We start from the raw sequence: 9423 nt of genomic DNA on the forward strand, positions 1-9423 counted from the left end.
TTTTTCCATGCTGCTCATAGCAACAGGTCTGAGGCATCGTCGTACCTCATTCATGCTTTAAATGCCACTAAACAAAGCAGGGACATGACAAATTTCATGGTAAATAGTTGGGAGACGGGCTACAATTCTATGATTAATGTGCTCTACGCTACAATATTTTACGTATGTTGGTGTCAAATTATGGACACTAAAGACGTCCGTGCTAGTGTAGCCTATAGGTTGTCCCCTTTTCCATCTATCCTTTGACGCAAAGGGATGTTTAAAATCAATAGTGCATGTGTCCAAATATAACTTGGACACAGAGCAGATGATGCAGTAGGCCTAGCCTATAAATCACACACAATGAGCAGCTGGGGACAGTAGTCTTTAGGTGCCCTTGTTTTCTGGCCTATATAGGCCACAGCAAAAAAGTTGGAGAGCTAACATGAGTAGCCTATAAATGATAACATGGCATCCACTGTCCACACCCCCAAATCATCAAACTAGGGACACACAACAATACTGAGATGTGAACATTTTGTTAGGGACACAAACCATTGTTTCTGTATTAAATACTGTAACCAAGACGTTTTCCCTGTGTTAGTTTAAAAAAAAAATTTTGCCACAAGTGAAGTTTGTTTATTGTGTTAAATTCCGGTGATGTAGTTGATGAATAGGACACAATACACACTTTACACACAGTATTATCTCTTTTAAAAAGAGATATCACCTTCTTCTTTTGACTTGTCCTCAATGAGCTCATCTGTTGGGAAGGATATTTATAGTTAGTAAGACTGGTTAAAGCTATGTCCAGTCAGTGGTTAGCTTCTGTCTTACCTAAATTGCTTATCTCCTCTGTCTCATTGTGTTCTAGAAGGGAACAGAGATCAGTAAAGCATTCTTATTTGGTGGCAGCATTGTACAACATTGTAACTTGATTTTAATGTATTTAGTGATTTAAGTTATTGAGGATTGCTATTGATGGTGCTTAGGTAAGTTTGTCTATGCATTCCCAATACAATATGTATTAAAATCGAAATTTAAATATTTCAATGGGAACGCATAGACAATTCTAGGTGGATGCAAATACATGTATTTAAAATGTGTGTTTGTCAGAGAGGGGAAGATTTGTGTGGGATAAATGTCAGTTTACCTTGCGTTTGCATGAGCTCTGTGAAAAACCAAACATGACAAGTATGCATTGACAAGGAAGCAACTATTTTGTGTTCCCCCCCACATTCTATATTAGATACACTGTGAATAAAGAAAATTAAAAGTGTCAAACTTTTTGTCTCACCATCAGTGCTTTCCATAGACTCAAATTCAGAATGAGATTCCGTTTGATCAGAAAATATCCCACGGATCACATACCTCTGAATTAATATTATTTGCATTTCCTATATCTAGCCTATTAAACATTAGCTCTCATTTAGAACAAGGCTCTTTCTTTAAATCTGCATTCACAAGGTACTAATTTTCAATGCACTCAACATACTTTATCGCCATCTCAAGGTGTGTTATGGAAATAATATGAATACAACTTTGCCCTACCCTCATGGCCTGTATCCACATTTTCATTGCCATCATCTGGGGAAAGATGTAAATAGATTTATAATGTTGATTTAAAGCATAGCATTTTTAGCAAATATAATATTCACATGCGGTGAACAGGGACCAATGTTTTTCATTATGTTTTACATTACCTTTCTCTTCATCCTTTGTTTCAACTATTTCCTCAGCTGGAAAAAACAAGTGATATGAGAAATAGAGATATATAAATAATTGCTCACTGCCTAAATTACTATAATCTTTAGAAATCATCAGACCAATTTAGTTACCACAGACAAAAAAAGTCATTTAGAAGAAATAGTTTGACATAATACTTTCTAAGTAATATTATAATTTCCTCACCCAAGAAGCGTTGATTCTCCATGTAGCTTTTTTCTGGGGATAGAACAACAGAATTGCACAATAGTTAATTTACTTTAACAATGAAAGAAGACACCATGACACTTCAGGCCTGGAGTTCAAGGTATGTTGCCTTAGCTATCAGGCCAAAGCCATAGTCAGTTGTTCCTGGCCACTGTTGTCCCTGGCCTTACCATTCTGAACTTCCTTCAATTCAGCTGGCTCCAACTCAGCTGCCTCCATCTGAGCTGCCTCAAACTCCATCTGATCTAAGATCAAAAGTCAAGAGAGGTGTTTACATAAGTACAGTGACCATTATTTTTAATTTGAGAATAAAAGATAGGAGAATGGAATAGGGACAAAATTCAAACTACTTGCAGTAGTTAAGATGAGAGGTGTGCTGGAAGTATTAACCCTGTAAGACCCGGTTTAAAATGACAACATCACCTTTCGCTCTTGATTTTTTTTAAACCACATTTACATAGCCAATGGGTCCTATAGTCTTCAAAAAAAAGTCAAAAAGAAAGCCATTAAAGAGCTAAAGGTGACGTTGTAATTTTACAACAAGGGGTCTAAAACTGAACAAACAGCCTTCAATTATTGAAGTCAGTAAATCATAAAAAATTGAAAGTTTTAAATACACATCTACCTATCTTTTGCAGTTCAGTTAGTTCGCCCACTGGAAAAACAACATTCATGAAATTATTGATCATTATCTTGACCATAACCTCATAATCATCACCACATCCTTACTATCCTCTTCTCATCATCACCATCCTCATCCTTTTCCCTCCTTGTTATCATCTCCACTGACATCATCCTGTCATCATCATTCTTTTCCTCCTCCTTCACCTCATCATCATCCTTCCCACAACATTTACCTTCCTCACCATTGATGTCCTCTCTGTCTGTAGACTGGAGTGATGCAGTGAGTGCTGGAGATATAAAAATAGATATCAATATAACACCAAAATCCAAATGGACACTCAAAATAAAACAATATATGCATATTTGTTACAAACAACCAAAGGCCTGAAGCAGTTTGAACTTGAAGCAACCACAAACATGATTTTTTTATGTAACTAGGTAGAACGCACCCCAAAACTAACAAACCATCCAAGCCAAGTCAGTAGTGTAAGGATTAGAGTTCAAGCTTTATAGAAGTACAGGAGAACAATCAACAAAGTTCTTATCAGGGAAATTTGGCTATGCATGTCACACTATTCTCTTACCAGTTTGCAATGCTGCTGTAGCCAAGCACAGAAAGAAGGGCACTGCAAATCTCATTTTTGCTCTGTAGTAGGTCTCTGAAAGTGTAGACAAGGTGTCAGTCCAAAACTGTGTGTTTTGTGTCTTTCAGGCAGACGGGCCTTTTATACATTCATTCTCATCACATGCTTTGCATTGACTGGCGGCTGTGGTACCATTGTCCCTCCCTACCGGTTTGGGCAGCTGGGTGGCACATCGCTGGGAACACACAGATGCCTTATTATCCAGCCCGTGAATGCCATCCATTGTTGTCCCCTTTGTCAGATGCCCCCCATTATTTAGGGTGCTGGTGTGTGTTTGGGAAAGACGACAGCTATCTGGAAGGCTGTCAATGCTGTTGAAAGCAATACTTATTCCTTTTAGGGTTTAAGATGATAGTACAATTATCTGCAGTAACTGTGTTGTTAAGTATTGTCACTCAGACAATACTTATTTTGTGGAAGTGGCACAGATGTCATATTTGGTCATCAAAAGGTACACAATTGTCCAGTTTAGTTTGGTAACGATGAGAAACGAGCAAGATCTCCCAATTTAGACAAAAATAACGACCAGCTACCTTGTCACTCATGTATCATTGCTACCTTGACATCTGGGCTTACATTTCCTTATGGGACCTATGCCCCAGGTTATCTTGCTCTAAACTACACAAAGGCAAATGTTGCCATGATACCAATTTCATGGTTTGTCAAAGAGCAACAGACCAGTGAAGTAATTTGCATCTTTAGTGCATGCAGTTGGAACGGGGATTGCTATGCATTCGACTACTGTACATCACACACAAAACAGGTGTCGCAGCTAGGAGACCTGGACCTGGGCCTCTACATGTTCAACCTGGGGTCTCATTTATAAACATTGCGTACGCACAAAACGGGGCTGAAAATGTGCGTGCGCCTCCTCCCACGCAAAGGTTGCGATTTATAAAAAACTAACTTTATGGGAGAATGTGCGGTCCTCCACGCAAACTCATGCGTAGGCCTAAGCACATTTTGGAGACGGTGGGATTGGTGACGCAGATGACCGTACTGTAGTCAGACTGCAGAAAGTAAACGTGGGAAGAACGATTACTCGTAATATTTATATATTTTGTTTTCCTCACACACGTTTCTTTCACTCCATTTCATCATTATCATGAAGATTACACCCAGCAGTGTTATTTGTGCTTGTACTGAGTGATAATTGTTCCCTAATGATCTTGTACAATCCAACTCAAATTTTGTATCAAAATTCAGCGCTGTCTCGTCTGGGGCGCCAAATGTTCTAGGACCGCCACTGATCGCTACACTTCATGGCTGACAGATCCCCTGAGGAGAAAGCCACAGTTATGGCTATTAATTATGGGAGGCGCTAGGGAGGGGCCAGCAGGTGCTTCAGCACCCCCAAGAAAGACCAATGCACCCCGATAGCACCCCCCAAAATATTGCTTATTAATAGTTTTCAGGCCCATAGTGGCCATCGGGAGAATTCACAGTGGGCCGCTCTGCCACTTATAAATTGGGCCAGAAGCAGTGGCGTAACGTAGTAACGACCGAAAAAAAAATATATAATTATTCACATTGGAATAAATGGGGAAGCATTTCATTACATTTGGTTCCCCTCCCTAGCACCCTGCTAGGTTATTGGCTATCTTAACATAATAATTTGCTATCCACCTAGTAGTGACCACTATTTACCCAATGTGTATCCTAATTATTCTGCCCGACCATAATGTATGTAGGCTATAACTTAGCTTGAAATGTATATCTATCACAATAGCTGTATGTTACCTGTCTGAGGGCAGCGATACTAGTGATGTGTCGTTCGTGAACGATTCGTTCATTTTGAACGAATCCTTACAAGGACTCGGGAGTAACAAGTCCTCTCAAAGAGTGATTTTCTCGTGGCCGCGCATTGGGACTGTTGCATAGGCTCGTCCAAGTAAACAGAAATGATTCGTTCATTTCCCGACTCGGTCTTCAAGTATGAGTCTTTGGATAATTTTTCATGTGACCTGCATAGGCTCTGTACTGGTAGCTAGAGGAAACTAACAATTCGTTCATTTCCCGACTCGGTCTTTCTACGAGTCTTTGGATCCTCTTTTCACGTGACCCGCATTGTATTTTTTGGTAGAGGAAACAGTTTCCTCATTCCCTTTCGCGTGGCCGCTGTTTTAGTAGGGCGTGAATGATATTCGCTCAAGTCATCATACTGACTGGTTTTGTTATCTTCACTTTACATTTACACTTACAATTTAGTGCAGTGTAATTGTTTGCTGTGATAATTAAATGCTAGCGTGATAATAAATGACCAGATCATACAAACTGTCATGATACATTATTTTAATGCAGGAATTTCTTTTGAAATGGTATCTGCTGGTGCACATGTCATGCACTAACCTACATGAGAATATGATACGTGTTTGCAGTGGACGTATACCCCCCCCCCCCCCCCCCCCCCCCCCTCACCGTTGAAATGAACAAATGACTCAAAAAAAGATTTGTTCATTTTACTGAACGAGATTCAAAGAACCGAATCAGTAAATCAATCCAAACTTCCCATCACTAAGCGATACTGATCCCAGCTGAACTGCTGTACTGCTGCTAGCATGGGGGCCGTCCGTGTCGGGGTCGTCCGTGGGGGGGGTCGTCCATGGCGGACTTCGTGGGCTGGCGACTAGTTGATTGTCTAGTTAAAAAAGAATCAAATTTCGGCAGCTTCGCCGCCTTCTCATTTTTCTCTTGCCTTTTCCTGCTTCCATTCTTATGCTTAAATGGCATTGCTACACGTTCAGTTGTGCTGTGCTCAATGAACTGCGTTGTCATGACCTTTGAATTGGTGTAACTATAGCGTATTGTATCGTCACACGATCAAATAGAGACTTGACATTGGACAACAACATATATTATCCAGCAATCATCATTGCTAATCACAATAATACCAAAGAAAAATATAGCTGCAAGCAGCGATGCGGGTTCCTCCGCAAAATGGCAAAATATTATAAACATGTACACTGTAGAAGATCAAGACTTGGACAACAAGAGAGCAAAACTACTTCATGTTTGGCCAACAACAATAGGCTGAACGGGGATTTGAAATCATGAGCATAAGGTTACAAGTCAGTGTCTCTAGCCTCTCTGCTACACACCAACCGATGAGATTTTATGATTAGACTCTCTGGTCACATTAAACTGCACAACATGCACAATCAGGGTGACCAACAAGATTATATTAACTAACCAACAATAACGTTACAAACATCCAACTGAACGAACACAACAACTGAAATCCCTGGCACGGCTTTTGTAATCAAACTATTTTCCACAAGTCTTTGCGTTTTTGACATGTCGCACTGCATGTCCGACTGCGTGATATGAGCATTCGTTTTTGGTCAGCTTTGGGACAAAGGTTAAGAAACGGTTGACATTCCAAGGTGAAATTGCATGAAATTGCGCATGGTATTTCAGAAGGATGTCTGCCTGTTTAACTAAACATGTGATCAAAATTATGTCAGGCCAAAGACTGTGCCTGGATTTGAACCTTTGACGTTGCACTTTGCAGGACAATATTTCAACCCATTGAGCTACCAGCAAGTTTGAGAAACTCTGGTCAGTTTCTGTATAATAAAAGAAAGCCGTTTCTTCTTCGGCGAAGAATTAAACAGCTGCATTCAATGATCTTTTCACATATCAAGGTGAAATTGTTTGTGGGACTTCAGAATGATGTCATCCTATTGAACTAAACAGATAATCAAAATGATGACAGGCCAAAAGATAACGGCTGGATTCCAACCTACGACCTTATACTTTACAGGTCACATTCCCAGCCCATTGAGCTATTCTCAGCGTTGAATATTGTCATGTTCAGTTACTGTATTAAAAAGTAAGCTGTTTCTCCTGTGGTAAGCGTTGTTAGATTCAGCCAAAGTTGAAACTGCTTATACATTTCCTATAAAAATGGGACAACAGGATGACTGGGTTGCTGCTTCAAAAAATAACTTACTTATAGTTTTAATAAAAGGTTGTTTGGAGTGCCATAACTTGTTATTGAAGGGAATTTCAAATCATGCCTAGCATCAGTGGGGATGTGTCCTGGCTTAGGTTACTGAAATGAATTTGTGCAACAGACAAGGGATCCACCTGAACAATCAATTTACTTCATTAGAGATAACCATTAGCGTTATCTCTACCATGCGTAGACTACAAGTGCATTTAGTCATTTTAGCAGACGCTCTTATCCAGAGCGACTTACAGTAAGTACAGGGATATTCTCCCCGAGGCAAGTAAGAGGAAGTGCCTTGCCCAAGGACACAACGTCATTTGGCACGGGCGGGAATTGAACCAACAACCTTCTGATTAATAGCCCGACTCCCTAATGGCTCAGCCATCTGACCTCCAGTAGGTATTTACTGTGGAGAACCTGGCTTGTTTTGCAGTGGTTTACACAGTCTCGCTAAACAGATGATTGGAGTGCTGTGATGGGCTCAAATAAACACGCATTGCTATGTTTTACAACCGGAGGATTTATCTGAAGACTAGAAATCGTTTTGTCAGAATAAAAAATAAAAAACTATAACTCTGATTGGTTTTGAACCTACAACCCTTTGCTTACCAGCACAACATCTCAGCCAATTGAGCCATTCCCAGGCATGGAATACACAAAGTTCAATAAAGATAATCAAAAAAGCTGTTTCTCCAATGGCGAGCATTGTCAGATTTGGTCCAATTTCAAACAGCTGTAATTCAGTCATATTTTGACATATCAAGGTGAAACTTTGCATGGTACTTCAAAGGCATGTCACCTTGCAGCCTATTAGGTTTGAACCATCCTTCAAAAATACATTTGATTTAGTGACACAAACATATTGAGGCAATGTGTACATTTACATAAATACACCCATTTCAGCCATTTTGTACTTGATTCAATTGCCTTAAGTAACATTTTTCAATACGTCAATGATACATATCTGTACCAAATTTCAAGTCAATTAGACCTTTGGTTCAAGAGAAGAGGAATTTTGAAGGTTTTCCCAAATTATCACAGTACAGGAAAATCCATCATGGCGGACCTTATGGGACTTGGGGCTTTTTTGTTCCCCATGAAAAATGAGGCATGCACACCAAGTTTCAGAAGAATTGGAGTAATGGGGTGGAAATGCAATCACTTTGAAAATCGGACTTTTGGGCGTGGCCTGTGGCGCCCCCTATTGTCTGATGTGGCCCATATTTGGTGTGGGGGTACCCACTTGGATGTAGTATCAATGTGCCAAATTAGAACATTTATGACAAGGGACTTTTTGAGATATTGGGGCGCAAGGAGAAGAAAAATAATAATAAATATAGCTGCAAGCAGCAATGTGGTGGCCAAGCAGTCAAATGACCCATAAAACACTTTAGAAATCCTCAGAACAGGGTTCCGAGTGCATGCGGCAAGTTTGGTGTGAATCCATCAAAGATTGGCTGAGATACGACCCAACTTTCTGTTTGATGGCTTAATTGCACATTTTGATTGCCTGTACCGGTCAAACGGTTGTGAAAATCAAACAATCATGTGATGGCCTTTGTGAAGCTTGGTCTGAAGATAATCTCTGCGAAATTTGGTGAAGATTGGACAACATGTGTAGGAGGAGTAGAGAAAAAACATTTTTCAATGAATTCAAAATGGAGGCCGCATCAATTCGGCTATTATCACAAATGATGATGGGTCACACACGGGACGTCCCAAGATATCATGAAACAAAGGAATCACTTAATAAAGGCAAACAAATCAACAGTTATTGGCCAAAACACATTTTTGCTTCCTGCGGCCACGCCCAGTAATGACATGACACCAAATTCATTGGACAGCCTCAGAAGAGGGTTCCGAGTCATCACACCAGGTTTGGGGTTGATTTCTTAAAGATTAGCTGAGATATGATCCAACTTCCTGTTTGGTTGCTTTGTTGCCAATTTTGATTGGCTGTACCGGACAAACGGTTTTGAAAATAAAATATCCTTTGATAACTTCTGTGAGGGTTGGTCGGATGATGATGTGTGCCAATTCTGGGGAAGATTTGACAAAAATTGAGGGAGGAGAAGCAAAAAAACGTTTTTTCACAAAATTCAAAATGGCAGAAAATCTATATAACCGGAAATTGACGCCATGGTGTGCGTTGAACTCGTCTCGATCCAGGGAATCCAACGGTACCTCATTTTTGAAAATCGGTCATACGGTTCAAAAGTTACGTGTGTAAACACAAGTCCAACTTTGACCAGTTGGTGGCGCTAGAGTGCTCCAATGGGAGACATGAAACTT

The sequence above is a fragment of the Hypomesus transpacificus genome, chromosome 22, assembly GCF_021917145.1.
Source record: "Hypomesus transpacificus isolate Combined female chromosome 22, fHypTra1, whole genome shotgun sequence".
NCBI classification, from domain to species: domain Eukaryota; kingdom Metazoa; phylum Chordata; class Actinopteri; order Osmeriformes; family Osmeridae; genus Hypomesus; species Hypomesus transpacificus.